Here is a 15,507-nt window from a genome sequence, read left to right as displayed (position 1 = left end):
CCGAACGTACATTATACGCCCCCCCCCCCCCCCCCCCACACGCCCCCCCCCACACACACACACACCATACGTACATTATACGCCACACACACGCACGCACGCACGCACACACACACACCATACGCACATTATACGCCCCCCCCCCCCACAAGCCCCCCCCCCCCCCCCCCCACACACACACACACACACACCATACGTACATTATACGCCACACACACGCACGCACGCACACACACACAACATACGCACATTATACGCCCCCCCCCCCCCCCCCCCCACACACACACACACGCACGCACGCACGCACGCACGCACACACACCATACGTACATTATACGCCACACGCACGCACGCACACGCACACACCATACGTACATTATACGACCCCCCAGCCCCCCCCCCCCCCCCCCCCCCCCCCCCCCCGCCACACACACACACACACACAACACAGAGGTGCATTAATCCTCACCGACACTCAACATAAACATTACAAGTATCATTTTAATCACAAGCAGAAATACTTCTATTTGCAAGCATAATAACATACATGTAGAAAAGCGCACACAGAATTAAATGAGTGTCAAGCGTCTTTGGAACATTTGATCAATTAACTTTCAAAGAGTATAACACCCATGTTCGCATCTGAGTAATGAAATACATTTCTCGGTTGAAGATAAGTTTAAGAACACACACAATCGTCGTTTCACCTTACCTCACCTCGTACAACAGAAAAGTGCGGTCCTTGAAAAGGTTCGCGTATGGTGTAGCAGAGTAAATCTGAATAAAACTAAGATTATTGTATTTACAACTGGTTGTCCCTTATGGTCATACGGAAAGTGGTTTTATGATGGTAAATTTTGTAAATATAGTTTAAAGGTTGGTAGATCAACTTGTAATGATAATGTCCTGGGGCATTGTGGAAGAGTGCCTTTATAATTTGCATATATGGCAAAGGCCATTGCGTATTGGTGCAGATTTTACACTTAGCAACATAATAGGTTACCAACACAATGTTTTATATCATGTTAAAAACTTTGGATGATGCAGGCCGCAATACCCTTGTCGTTTTGTCTGGATAAGTCAGAAAGTAGTACACCAAACAGCCATCATTGCACATTTTAAGCAAACAATTACATGATAATGTCTTTCAGTCATGGCAAGCACCCTTACACGCAAATCATAAGTCTGTTTTACAATAATCAGTTTAAATTCGTTCTAAATATTAAAACGCCACGCTATGACTGTTAAAAGCGGCTTTGAACCCAACTCACTCACTCACTCTAAATATTGAAAAGAAGACCTCCCTCAACATTTGAAGCATGTGGTTGTTGAAGATGAATTACACATCTTCTGCGTATGTGACTCCTACTCTGAATTTAGAACAAGTTTATTGTAAACTATTGATAATTTTATTTCAATCCTGGGGGTACGGGTGGCCCAGTCGACTAAGGCGCTGCGATTCGCTTTGCAGAGTTGCGTCCCTTGGACACGCCAGAAGCCTATGATTGTGGGTTCGAATCCTGGTTTGCCCCGATTATGTTTCTAGGTTTGTCAGCACCATACCCGTGCTCGTGGGTTTCACCAAAGTGGTAAACGTCTGAGACCTGCAACACTTCGGGCTTTCCTCCTACATTAAACTGACACGCCGTGATATAACTGGAATACTGTTAAAAGCGGCGTAAAACCCAACTCACGCACTCACTCACTCATTATTTCTATCATGCTCACTACGATCACTGACATTATCAGAAATGTCAATTTCTAAAACAGGGAAAAAACGCCGAATTTCAACATCTACCATTAAAATTTAAACCGGCTCTCTGCAGCCCGTCTGAAAGGAAGACATCCTGTGAAGGATGTGACCGCAAAAGTTTAGCATAGGCGGTAAAGAATGGGGATGGCTAGGCAACACCAGGGGCGGGCCGCGCGTTAAGTGCCTTGCACCATGTTTACTTACAATTAAATATTTTGCCTCCGATGCACAGATGGCAGGAAACGTTGTTGACGACGTAGCTGCGAGCGGTATGCCAGAGCAACAACTCTTGACCATGGTCGGTATGGGGGCGGTAGTGTCATGGTGTGGGGCGGAATCACATGGCCGGCGAACTCATTTGGTTAATGTCAAAGGACATTTGACTGGCGAGCAATATGCTGACCAAATTTTGTGTCCAGTTGTTGTTCTCTTCACCAGAATTATCGGCAGACCACGTCGTGCCCAGGTCGTCACCGATTATCTCCGACGCTAAGGCATACGGACATTGGACTGACCCCAACATGATTGACACACATCAGCTATTGGTCTCCACGCCCGAAATATATTTTACAGATATTTATCCTAATTACACCTTCACTATCATTTCATCAGTTCTCTTATTTTTTGTCGGAAGCATATATACTCTCCAAAACATTAAACGCATTGCCGATTGCATTACAATGAATATTGTTTTTTCACCAAAATGGCTTCAATGTTTTTGAAATACTCCATGGATCATCTACATATACGGATGTGAGTATTTGGTACTGGAAATTGTGCCATTTGGTTTGATGTTTCCACTTTGGCTGCGTTGTTCACAACGTTCTAAAACATGTCGCCCAAACGCGACCTTAAATGTTTCACACGTGCAAATCAGGGAAAACGTACAGGCTCTACTTGGCTAAATAAGTAAACATCTGTCTACAAATTTGTTATGTGGTTTTGCAATTTTGAACGAACTTTACATTGCCACGACTTGGCTCTGCTACACGCAATATCGCCACTGGCCGACATCAAGCTGGAGAGCCTCAGACATCAGTTTCCGTCGTTGAAATGTCAACCAGATTACAATTTCACGTCTCGTTGTACGATTCCAAAATTCGGGGTCAACCAATGACCGTCCACGTTCCGGCCGACGACGAGTCACCACACCCGCCAAAGATCATTACATCCGGGTGCTGCATTTACGTGATCGGACTGTCACGGCCGAAACCACGGCTGCCAACGTACCAGGACTATTCAGCTATAGAAAATGAAATTCATTTTACTTTTTTATGTCCTTATTATTGCCATCTAGGAAACTAGTTTATACCAGAACGCTCTCTGTCAAATTAAACTGTACCTGCTTTTATTTCTCTTCTTTCTTCAAAAAATGATGCTGTCATATTAAAACTGGCTATATATGTTAAAAATGCAATTTCCCTCAGTTTAGTAGCTCAAGATCTTCTCAATGTTTTTTAATCAGTATGCATATAAGTGACAGCTTAAGTACAATGTCACGAAAAGCGCTGTTCTAATATTTGATGTGCAGCGTAAATTTACCTGCTCTCAATCACTGTACTTGGGCAGTATGTGTGTTCCACTTCAGCAATCTATAATATATGCAGGTGTCAGGATTAGCTCTGATAAGTCTTCCTTAGAACGAACACAATTAGCTTTTGAAAAGTTTAAAATGTTAATCAATAGTAATAACGATACTGGACTAAAGTTTGGAGGCATGAATCCAATCCCAGCAAAAAGGATCTGGGAACGAGTGATACTCCCATGCGGGCTCTATGGATGTAATGTCTGGGGACTATTAACCCTCAAAGAATACGATATGCTGGAAGTTATTCAACGTTATTTCAGTAGAAATATACAGGGCCTTCCAAAATGTACATCAGGTACTGTTGCTGTGGACAACATGGGCTTGATATCTCTCCAATCCTTTATTAACAAACAGTCACTGTTACTACTTGGAAAACTATGCCGGTCCAGTTACATCTATGTTTTTAAAAAGGTATTCATTACTCGCCTTGGGCAGTTTAGATACGAAATAGCGTTGGATAACTCCAGAATACGATGTGCTTTGTCACCTGTATATAACATGCTTAGACTTGTCAAAAAATACAATCTCTATGCAGAAATAGAAGATTATCTAATTAAATGTAGCTTCCCAAGTGAGTGAGTGAGTATGGTTTTACGCCGCTTTTTTTTAGCAATATTCCAGCAATATTACGGCGGGGGACACCAGAAATGGGCTTCACACATTGTACCCATGTCGGGAATCGAACCCGGGTCTTAGGCGTGACGAGCGAACGCTTTAACCACTAGGCTACCCGACCGCCCCGCTTCCCAAGTAAAAAGGCATGGTCTGATATTGTTAAGGAAAGGAATATTTTTGCAGGCCAGGAAGCTGTATGCTCTAAGCTGCTATCTAGACTTAACTTAAATAGATATGTCTCGCTACGTAATGATAAAGAACACAGACTCAGGCTGCTTGCACTTGAACGTACTGAACAGTTCCCAAACCTGTCTCATCTTGTTCGGCTGGGATGCCTAAATATAGAATCTAAGGAATGTCGATGTAGAATTGTAGCTCATGATATTATTGAGCATGTCTTTTTGTATTGTACATTGAATATGAATGACAGAAATGAACTATTTGAAATAATTTGTGATGTGATAGATGTCTCTACATTTGCAAGACTATGTAGTGAGGACGATGATATAATCCTGTCTGTACTACATGGCGGTATGCCTGAGTGTGTTAGCTCTTTATCTCAAAGTCTATGGGGTGACCTTATGGTTATTGTGTCAAGATACTGTAGGAAATGGCTGTATCTGTTACAAAACAGTTATAAGAATGCTTGATTGTCATGCATTTTGTAGTTATCATTTCTCATAATATTGTTAAATTATACTACTGTACAGCTCTGTAATTATACACAATATCATATATGATATGTATCTTCAATATCTGGAGGAAATAAAGAATATCTATTTATCTATCTATCAATATCATTAAAATCTGATCTTAGTCCTCGCTATCGCAAAACAAAGATCTGAGGACATCCCATTAAGGGTCACGTCAGAACGACCTTTCATCCAACCAATCAGAGCGTCTCTTACCAGATCATGAAAAGTGACTGTCGGAATGTGTTTTCTAATCATGCAATCACAAAATATTTAACACGGGGTATTCCGAATGACAGTTACGGGTTTTATGATTATATCCATACAATCTAGGCCATCTATAAGCCATTCCAGAATGTTCTTATCAGTTTCAATTTTTTAAATCGAGAATACGTCATAATATGTTTCGAAGCGTAGTCGCCAGTTTGAAACTAGTGTCGTAAAGCTCGAGAAAGCTGCCTTCTGGTTGGCTAATGTCGATTTCTTGTCACTCATTTCATTGGTCGGTCAAAATTCGCGAAAGGTCGTTCTTCGCCAGCTTGGATTGAGTGCCAGGCGGCCGTACTTGGGCTTCGTCTGACGACGTCATCAAACTTTCAACGCGTTCGTTGGTTACACTGACGTTCAGATCTGAAATCTGCGACACCGGAGACGAAGATGGTTTAGTGACGAATCACGTTTTCTCTTACAAAGACGTAATGGCCGAATTCGTGTGTACATAGGAATTAACGAACGTTTTGCGCGTAATTGTGTACGTCGAGTCGACAGATGTTGGTGGAGGAAGTTTACGTTACATGGACGAAATTTTGCAGCACCACCTCCTTCCTGCCACTGTTGTCTAACGTGAGATTTTCCAACATGATAACGCCAGGCCGCACGCGGCTCCCGTCATGGAAGGCCTTCTGGCCATTAACAACCTAAATGTGCTTCCTTGGCCATCCAGATCGCCAGACCATGAGTGAGTGAGTGAGTTGGGTTTAACGCCGCTTTTAACAGTATTCCAGTTATATCACGGCGTGTCAGTTTAATGTGGGAGGAAAGCCCGAAGTGATGCAGGTCTCAGACGTTTACCACTTCGGTGAAACCCACGAGCACGGGTATGGTGCTGACAAACCTAGAAACATAATCGGGGCGAAGCTGGATTCGAACCCACAATCATAGGTTTCTGGCGTGCCCAAGGGACGCAACTCTGCACAGCGAATCGCGGCGCCTTAGACGACTGGGCCACCCGTGCCCCCCGCCAGACAATGAACCCAATGCAAGCATGTAGAGTCCATAACATATATTGAACCTGACGTCACCACTGACCATCTGCACGACATCCGTGTATTATGAAATCCGTAACATCATATAGACAAACTTTGCTGCACCAGTTATGTGCAATTTCATGTTTTACAGAACAGTTGCTCATTCTCTATCATGCTGTGAAATAAACCCATTAACGGTTAGTTTTTTTGGCAATGCGTTTCTTTTCTTTTTGAGAGTATATCATATCTATACCGACAGGTACACAAGACTGACGCAAGACAATGTCACAATGTCATCCGACGTCTGGAACAGGGCTAATTCGGCAGGATGCTGGGACCATGGATTTGTCCTGGGGACCATCAAGAGGTTGGGCATGGTTCTGGATACACCAGCCCTGGAAGTGTGGCCTTCTGTGATAGGCCTAGCGCAGGAAGACCAAGTGTAACCGCGCTAACAGAGGACCGATACATTAGACTCGATTATCATTAGTATTCCTGGCATGCGACACTTTTCCGACCAAACAGTGCATAACCGCCCGGGATAGCTTGGATTGGTGCGCGTCTTGTCAGATGCAACACGCTGAACGTTTGCAGTGATGTGATCCACACCTTGTTAGGCCATTGCTGTGGTGGAGGAGAGTGGGGTTCAGTGATGTAATCCACAGCTTGATAGGCCCTTGCTATGGTGGAGGAGAGTTGGGTTCAGTGATGTAATCCACGTCTTGTTAGGTCATTGATGGTCGAGGAGATTTGGGTTCAGTGATGTGATCCACACCTTGTTAGACAATTGCTGTGGTGGAGGAGAGTGGGGTTCAGTGATATGATCCACACCTTGTTAGACCATTGCTGTGGAGGAGAGTGGGGTTCAGTGATGTGATCCACACCTTGTTAGACCATTGCTGTGGTGGAGGAGAGAGGGGTTCAGTGATGTGATCCACACCTTGTTAGGCCATTGCTGTGGTGGAGGAGAGTGGGGTTCAGTGATGTGATCCACACCTTGTTAGACCATTGCTGTGGTGGAGGAGAGAGGGGTTCAGTGATATGATCCACACCTTGTTAGGCCATTGATAGTGGAGGAGAGTGGGGTTCAGTGATGTGATCCATACCTTGTTAGGCCATTGCTGTGGAGGAGAGTTGGGTTCAGTGATGTAACCCACACCTTGTTAGGTCATTGCTGTGGTGGAGGAGAGTGGGGTTCAGTGATGTGATCCACACCTTGTTAGACCATTGCTGTGGTGGAGGAGAGAGGGGTTCAGTGATATGATCCACACCTTGTTAGGCCATTGATAGTGGAGGAGAGTGGGGTTCAGTGATGTGATCCATACCTTGTTAGGCCATTGCTGTGGAGGAGAGTTGGGTTCAGTGATGTAACCCACACCTTGTTAGGTCATTGATGGTCGAAGAGATTTGGGTTCAGTGATGTGATCCACACCTTGTTAGGTCATTGCTGTGGTGGAGGAGAGTGGGGTTCAGTGATGTGATCCATACCTTGTTAGGCCATTGCTGTGGTGGAGGAGAGTGGGGTTCAGTGATATGATCCACACCTTGTTAGGCCATTGCTGTGGAGGAGTGTGGGGTTCAGTGATGTAGTCTACACCTAGGCCATTACTGTGGTGGAGGAGAGTGGGGTTCAGTGATGTGATCCACACCTTGTTAGGTCATTGCTGTGGTGGAGGAGAGTGGGGTTCAGTGATGTGATCCATACCTTGTTAGGCCATTGCTGTGGTGGAGGAGAGTGGGGTTCAGTGATGTGATCCACACCTTGTTAGACAATTGCTGTGGTGGAGGAGAGTGGGGTTCAGTGATGTGATCCACACCTTGTTAGGCCATTGCTGTGGTGGAGGAGAGTGGGGTTCAGTGATGTGATCCACACCTTGTTAGGCCATTGCTGTGTTGGAGGAGAGTGGGGTTCAGTGATTTAATCCACACCTTGTTAGACCATTGCTGTGGTGGAGGAGAGTGGGGTTCAGTGATGTGTTTTTGAGTTTTGGTCAGGCAAACCAGTGACCCAGGGTGAACAATGATCCACCCCATCCAACCCCAACCCCACCCTCGCCAATAAAAGAGAAGACACATTATTTTTAGAAAATATAACGGTCAGCCCACGGAATATTTACTTACTTGGTTACTTCAGCTGTTGGTTACTTCATCTCTTGGTTACTTCAGCTGTTGGTTTCTTTAACACTTGGTTACTTAAGCGCTTTGTCACTGGTTTCTTCAGCACATGGTTACTTCAGCACATGGTTACTTCAGCTCTTGATTACTTCATCTCTAGATCTTGGTTACTTTAGCTCTTGGTTACTTCAGCACATGGTTACTTCAGCACATGGTTACTTCAGCACATGGTTACTTTAGCTCTTGGTTACTTTAGCTCTTGGTTACTTCAGGACTTTGTCACTGCAACACCTGGTCACTTCAGCAAATGGCTTCTTCAGCACTTGGTTACTTCTGCTCTTGGTTACTTCAGCACATGGTTACTTCAGCACATGGTTACTTCAGCACATGGTTACTTTAGCTCTTGGTTACTTCAGCTCTTGGTTACTTCAGGACTTTGTCACTGCAACACCTGGTCACTTCAGCAAATGGCTTCTTCAGCACTTGGTTACTTTAGCTCTTGGTTACTTCAACACATGGTTACTTCAGCACATGGTTACTTCAGCACATGGTTACTTTAGCTCTTGGTTACTTCAACACATGGTTACTTCAGCACATGGTTACTTCAGCAAATGGCTTCTTCAGCACTTGGTTACTTCTGCTCTTGGTTACTTCAGGACTTTGTCACTGCAACACCTGGTCACTTCAGCAAATGGCTTCTTCAGCACTTGGTTACTTCTGCTCTTGGTTACTTCAGGACTTTGTCACTGCAACACCTGGTCACTTCAGCAAATGGCTTCTTCATCACTTGGTTACTTCAGCACTAGATACCTTCACCACTTTGTTCCGCTTCAAAACTTTGTTCCCACAACACTTGTTTATTTCTCAGGTGGCATATTGTCTCAAAGATTGGACGTTTCGGAAAATAACACGGGAAAATGGGACATCATTGGTCACTGATGCGTAAAATTTGGAAATGTCTCCATAAAAAGTTTAGAAAACTTGTCTTAGGCTTTGAATAATGTAAGTTTTATCAACTTTAGTCAAGAGTCGAAAGATGACCTTTGTAATCTTCCTAGAAAGAGCATGCTCGATTGTACTTTTAAAGTTTATAAATGCAGAAACCAACTGGAGCAGCTGGCATATTGGAAAAGGGCAAGTTTACTGTCATGAAGTTGAATTCATCCCTCTCGTATTACGTTCTTGTGGATGTTGTTTTGTCACTGAATCTATGTACAGATGAAAATATGAAACGGATGAGGCAGTTTCACTGGTCTAATTTCTAGTTTAGGTTGGCAAATCAGTGAAAGCGAATTTGCTATTTGACAATTATTGAATGATATCAGATCATCAATGTACCTGAAGCTTAACTTGGCCATATTCCCGTGTTTTGATTTTGCCACTTCGAGTGAGTGAGTGAGTGAGTGAGTGAGTGAGTGAGTGAGAATGGTTTTACGCCGCTTTTAGCAATATTTCAGCAATATCACGGCGGGGTACATCAGATATGGGCTTCACACATTGTACCCATGTGTGGAATCGATCCCGGGTCTTTGGCGTGACGAGCAAGCGCTTTAACTATTAAACTACCCCACCGCCCTTTGCCACTTCGAGCAAAAGTTCCGATTCATATACATAAAGAAGGAGACCAGCAAGGAGGTGAGTACAGTTTGCGCCCATGGAGGTGCCTACTTCTTGTCCGAATGTCCCTAAATTTCAAGTTGATGTTATCTATGAAGAACTTCGGCATTTCACATATTGATTGCTCAGTAAACTTCACATGACATTTGCTTTCATTTTTGACAAATTGACCTGAAGCTTTGAGTGAGTGAGTGAGTGAGTTGGGTTTAGCGCCGCTTTTAACAGTATTCCAGTCATATCACGGCGTGTCAGCTTAATGTGGGAGGAAAGCCCGAAGTGATGCAGGTCTCAGACGTTTACCACTTCGGTGAAACCCACGAGCACGGGTATGGTGCTGACAAACCTAGAAACATAATCGGTGCGAACCGGGATTCGAACCCACAATCATAGGTTTCTGGCGTGCCCAAGGGACGCAACTCTGCACAGCGAATTTCGGCGCCTTAGACGACTGGGCCACCCGTGCCCCCCTCTGAAGCTTTGAAGAAAGATATGCAACAGTTACTACAACTATGGCCACCACCGATTCACAACTGTTTGTCACAAATGCCCCGTGGGTCAAGGAATGCAGGCTTTCATTACGTATGTCGTGTAGGATAGTGGTGTATAGACTGAAAAAGTCAATGTTTCTACAGAATTGATCTTGATTCTTTTCTGAGATTGCCAAAGTTCAAGCAAATCCTGAAGTGTTTAAGAATCCACATGGAATCAATCCACTTGTCTCAAATATTTTCTGTGGATGTAACGAAAACCCTTCATTGATTGTATTCAGGATTGTGGTAAATCTTTGAGACAGGAATTTGTGGTACGTTGCTGGACCATGCACTATATGTCTATTTGTACCGAGTTAAGTACAAAAGGGCTCTTTAGAAACAACTCTTTCAGATACACCCGTTGGATTCCGAGGCGTAAACGGTACTAGATATCGACTAATGAAGATGTTTGACATGATTGATTGTGAAGCATCATGTCCCTTTGACGCGAATCGTTACTCATGACATCATCCACATGGTGACCTTGCCAAGGATTCACAATAAAGATTGGTACATTCTTGGGTGTCTAATGACCCGCCCGCTCCTACCATTGTCCCTAACCTCATATTTGTAATTTCTAAGCACTCTTCAGAAGCGATTCAAGAATTGTTTTTGGCACCAGATTCCAATTATTGGAACCGCAATGCCATGTATGGTATGACAGATTCGCAGAGGAAGCTTCCTCTTGTCACCATGGCTTCATGCCCGTCCCTTCTTCAGTGGGAGCCGCTTGGTGCGTGACCAAATGAGGTCACATGGTGCATAGAATTAAATTTACTTGCATAGATTTGTACCCAAATCGAAACAAAACCTAACCAGTCAGTTTTGAAAATAAGTCCCGAGAAACAAGCATATTTAATAACTGGTCTAAACATGCCGTATAAAGCTAAAATGCTGCTGAGAACAGCGTTAAACGTCATTCCCTCGATCACTTCAAGTTCCCACACAAATACATAACCTTTGCCAAGTACATGTACTGAAAACAAACAACGACGTCTAAATGACTATTTTTACACTCGTATGTTGAAGGTAAAGTGTTCAATGCATTTTGACAAATGTTGCCCAGTTAAAATGTATTGATCTTTGAAAAGCTTGACTGCAGCCTTTTCAAAGACTAAACAGTACAGTAAGTTCTCTTAAAATTTAATAGCCCCGTTCTCACAGTGTAATACAAGTGCGGCCGACTTCCAGATGAAAGCTTTGCCACCAGTGAACGATTCAGAGAGACACGCGATGTTGCTCCGCTTTGTGCTAGTCACATTGGTCTCTTGGAAAAAAGCATGTAATGGTAAAATGTTCCGCATTTGTCGACTTAATTTGGTTCTTTGGTAACACTGTCTAGTGTGTAGGTTGTATAGGTAACAATGCAGCAGAGTCAACTGAAGGATCAAACGTTCGTGTGAAGAGGAAGTAATACAGGCCTTTTTCGTTTTCCACAAAATATATTACTTACCAACTTGAATAGAGTGAAATTTTATTAGTACATAAACAAAATAGAAAATATGTTTTTGCTCCTAAACTTGTGCAAAATTGTCGTTTTGAAGACAGCTGGGTGCCATTGTATAAAGCGATCTTAGCGCCAAGGTGATCGTAACCCCCATACCTTAACATAGACTTACGACAGTCATAGCGCTAAGGTTGTTTTGTACAACGTCACCCAGGGCAATAACTCTATCTCGAATAAAGCAGATTAAAGGATTGTAGTGACCTACCATTTGATGTTGTGTGCGTGTATGCGTGCGTGCGTGCGTGTATGCGTGCGTATGCGTGCGTATGTGTTCGTATGTGTGCGTGTGAATTCGTTTCAAAGGTGTGAAGCATAGTTATTACTTTCAAGAATTTTCAGGGACAATTTATTTGAATGACCTTCCGCCCGACCGCGACCCTTGAAGCTGAATACATGTGAAGCACACAATATTTCAGTATTCCAACAATATCAAGCCGGAAGATACCATCAATGGGCTCCACACATCATATCCATGTAGGGAATCCAACCCAGGCCATCAGCGTGACGATCAAACGCTGTAACAACTGGGCCACCCAAGCGACCCATAAGGAATGGTCTATAGTGAGACAATTCATGAATATTTGAAAAGGGACTTTCTGGAACAGCGGCAACCTGATCTTTTCTCGGTTTCTCCAACAAGTTATTTCCAACAGCGCCGTTAGTCGTTCTGTTAAAGGAAGCTCTATAAGGAACAAGGGGGCACGATTCGCTGTGCAGAGTTGCGTCTGTTAGGCACGCCAGAAACCTATGATTGTGGGTTCGAATCCCGGTTCGCCCCGATTATGTTTCTAGGTTTGTCAGCACCATACCCGTGCTCGTGGGTTTCATCGCCTGAGTGTAAACGTCTGAGACCTGCATCACTTCGGGCTTTCCTCCCACATTAAGCTGACACGCCGTGATATAACTGGAATAATGTTAAAAGCGGCGTTAAACCCAACTCACTCTCACTATAAAGAACCACTGGTGAGCAGCCTATGATTGAAAAGGCCGCCAGTGGGGTTTGTACAATGGAATCACGTTATCATAAAGTGAGTGAGTGAGTTGGGTTAAAAACGGCTTACTTACTTACTTAGTTTGGGTGCGCTTTCCGACGTATGAGGATTTTGTGCACATTTAGTGATGTGGTCGAGAAGGGTATGTCCGAAAGGTAAGGCAACCTGGAGGGGCTTTATGGTGGCTTAATTAATTTTGGCGGAAATTTGGAATTTTGGAATATGCCATGCTAATAAGGTGGGGGAACCAAAGGAGTTTGTGAGGTTGTGTGTTTTTATAGATTTATGATTTCTGTTTTATTGGTAGCTTGTTTTTTTTGTTTTTTAAATGCGGCCGTGTAGGCGAACGCGGCTTGTAACAGTAGTCCAGTTATATCACGGCGTGCCAGGTAATGTGGGAGGAAAGCCCGAGGTTATTCAGGCGTCAGACCACTTCTCATTCAGCCCTCGGACGTTTCTCCTCAACATTGTTGTGTACACCTTCAACCAGAACCTCGGAGGCGTGTTTTCTCAACAAGGCTGTTAGATCACCTAGCGTTCTGTAATCTGTTTTAACCTTGATATCAAGCTATGGAGGACATACTCGAATTTTATATCTGTTTTGGAAGGGTCGTCAGTTTGAGTATTGTCATCAAGGTCTTAGTGAAAGCACGCACATGGCCATGGCCACAAACAAAATAGAGCTTAATATTGTTAAAGCGGCTTAACAGCCCACTGACTCACTGACTCACTCACTCACTGTTCTTCCAACTAACTCACACTCATATTGTTAGCTCAGGAAAATACCAGAAGTCTTAATGGTTGAGCATTTATCAAACCAAACTGGCCTCCACTGGATATCCCTTGGATGAAATCAAGCTATCACTCAGGAGATATCGCAATCTTCTAATAAAGGGCGCTGGCATATCTTGACTTGACGGAAACAGCCGAACGTGAGATTGGAGACATCCCCGCAATGAAATTGCATCACAATGCTTTGCAGACCATTATGACGTCATCATTACCATAACGTCACATTAAATGGCTTTACCAATCTCGGCCATTGAAGTTGGATATTACACTCCAGGCAGCGGTTAGTACACAAACTGAAAATATTGACGTTGGATGACAATTTGAATCTCACCCTCGTGTCTTTAGATATACAAAATATCAACGCTCGCCGAAAAATGTTTGAAACTCTTCAGCAAGCCTCGGAGTTTTAAACTTGCATCGACGCGTGAGATTCTGTATGTATTTTTATTTTCTTGAAGTGTAAGCCATCTTTCTCAGCCACGGGTTCTGTTTTCAAGATTATATTTGGTTCTACAATTAATTATCTGTTACAGACACTGTTCGGATATCAAACTCTACTCGCGTAACAGGGAAATACGCAGCTGCACGAGGATAATGTGTACCCGCAGAAAGGTCATTGCATGTAGCAATGTTGGGTCGTATATCACCCTGTTACTCATGTTTGACTTTTTCCGCTGAACGTCTAAAATGTCACTATTGGATAATCTAAATAAGTATATATCTGCAAATATTCAGTTACAGCCGATCTTTATTGATGTGGATCATGTCCCTTTCCCCGCTTTCACTGTTCCTTTCCCATCTTTCACGTGTACAGCTCCTTTCCCATCTTTCACGTGTACAGTTCCTTTCCCATCTTTCACGTGTACAGTTCCTTTCACCACTTTCACGTGTACAGTTCCTTTCCCCGCTTTCACGTGTACAGTTCCTTTCCCCACTTTCACGTGTACAGTTACTTACCCCCCTTTCACGTGTACAGTTCCTTTCCCCGCTTTCAAGTGGACAGTTCCTTACCCAGCTTTCACGTGGACAGTTCCTTTCTCCGCTTTCACGTGTACAGTTCCTTTCCCCGCTTTCACGTGTACAGTTCCTTTCCCCGCATTCACGTGTACAGTTCCTTTCGCCGCTTTCACGAGTACAGTTACTTCCCCCGCTTTTTCGAGTACAGTTCCTTCCCCCGCTTTCACGTGTACAGCTCCTTTCCACGCTTTCACGTGTACAGTTCCTTTCCCCGCTTTTACGTGTACAGTTCCTTTCCCCGCTTTCACGTGTACAGTTCCTTTCCCCGCTTTCACGCGTCCAGTTCCTTTCCCCGCTTTCACGTGTAGAGTAAACTCCGTTTATCCGAGTTAGAATATGTCTTCAGCAACCCATGTTTGTCGTAAGAGGCGACTAACGGGATCGGGTGGTCAGACTCGTTGACTTGGTTGATGCATGTCATTGTATGGGCAATCACTGGATTGTCTGGTCAAGACTCGATTATTAAGAGACCGCGGTCATATGCGTGGAATATAGTGCAGCGTTAAAAGAAAACCCCAAACAAACCTGTACAGCAAACCCCCTTAACCCGGGAATCAAACGTATTGGACGATATGTGAAAGTCTACAAAGAGGTACTTCTTCATGTATTCATTAGAGGTCACTGCGCATGTCTAAGAGGGACACAGGTGACCCAGTCGTCTATGCAGAGTTGTGTCCCTTGATCGCGGGTTCGATTTCCAGATTCGCCCTGATTATGTTTCAAGGTTTGTCAGCACCATATCCATGCTCGAGGGTGATAATTGTCAAAGAACTGCATCCATGTATTGTGTCTGTTCTCCCATATCAACCTGGCACGCTATGATATAACTGAAATACTGTTCTAAGAGGCGTATTACCCGGTGATCATATACTACATACCCATTAAGTCAAGTCGTCACCACGTGGTATTGTGGGGCTTGCATGCTCAAACCGTGGTTATTTTTCCAGAATAAAACCAATATGACAATTGTATGATCGATGTCCTTCAGCAACCGACTCTTCTTTGCGGCCTCTCTTCAACAGAGCATTGAGTAGCCGAACTC

The sequence above is a fragment of the Haliotis rufescens genome, unplaced genomic scaffold (genome assembly GCF_023055435.1).
Source record: "Haliotis rufescens isolate VD_foot unplaced genomic scaffold, xgHalRufe1.0.p SCAF_4, whole genome shotgun sequence".
NCBI lineage: Eukaryota > Metazoa > Mollusca > Gastropoda > Lepetellida > Haliotidae > Haliotis > Haliotis rufescens.
The sequence above is the reverse complement of the archived record's forward strand: the minus strand, read 5'-3'. Positions refer to the sequence as shown.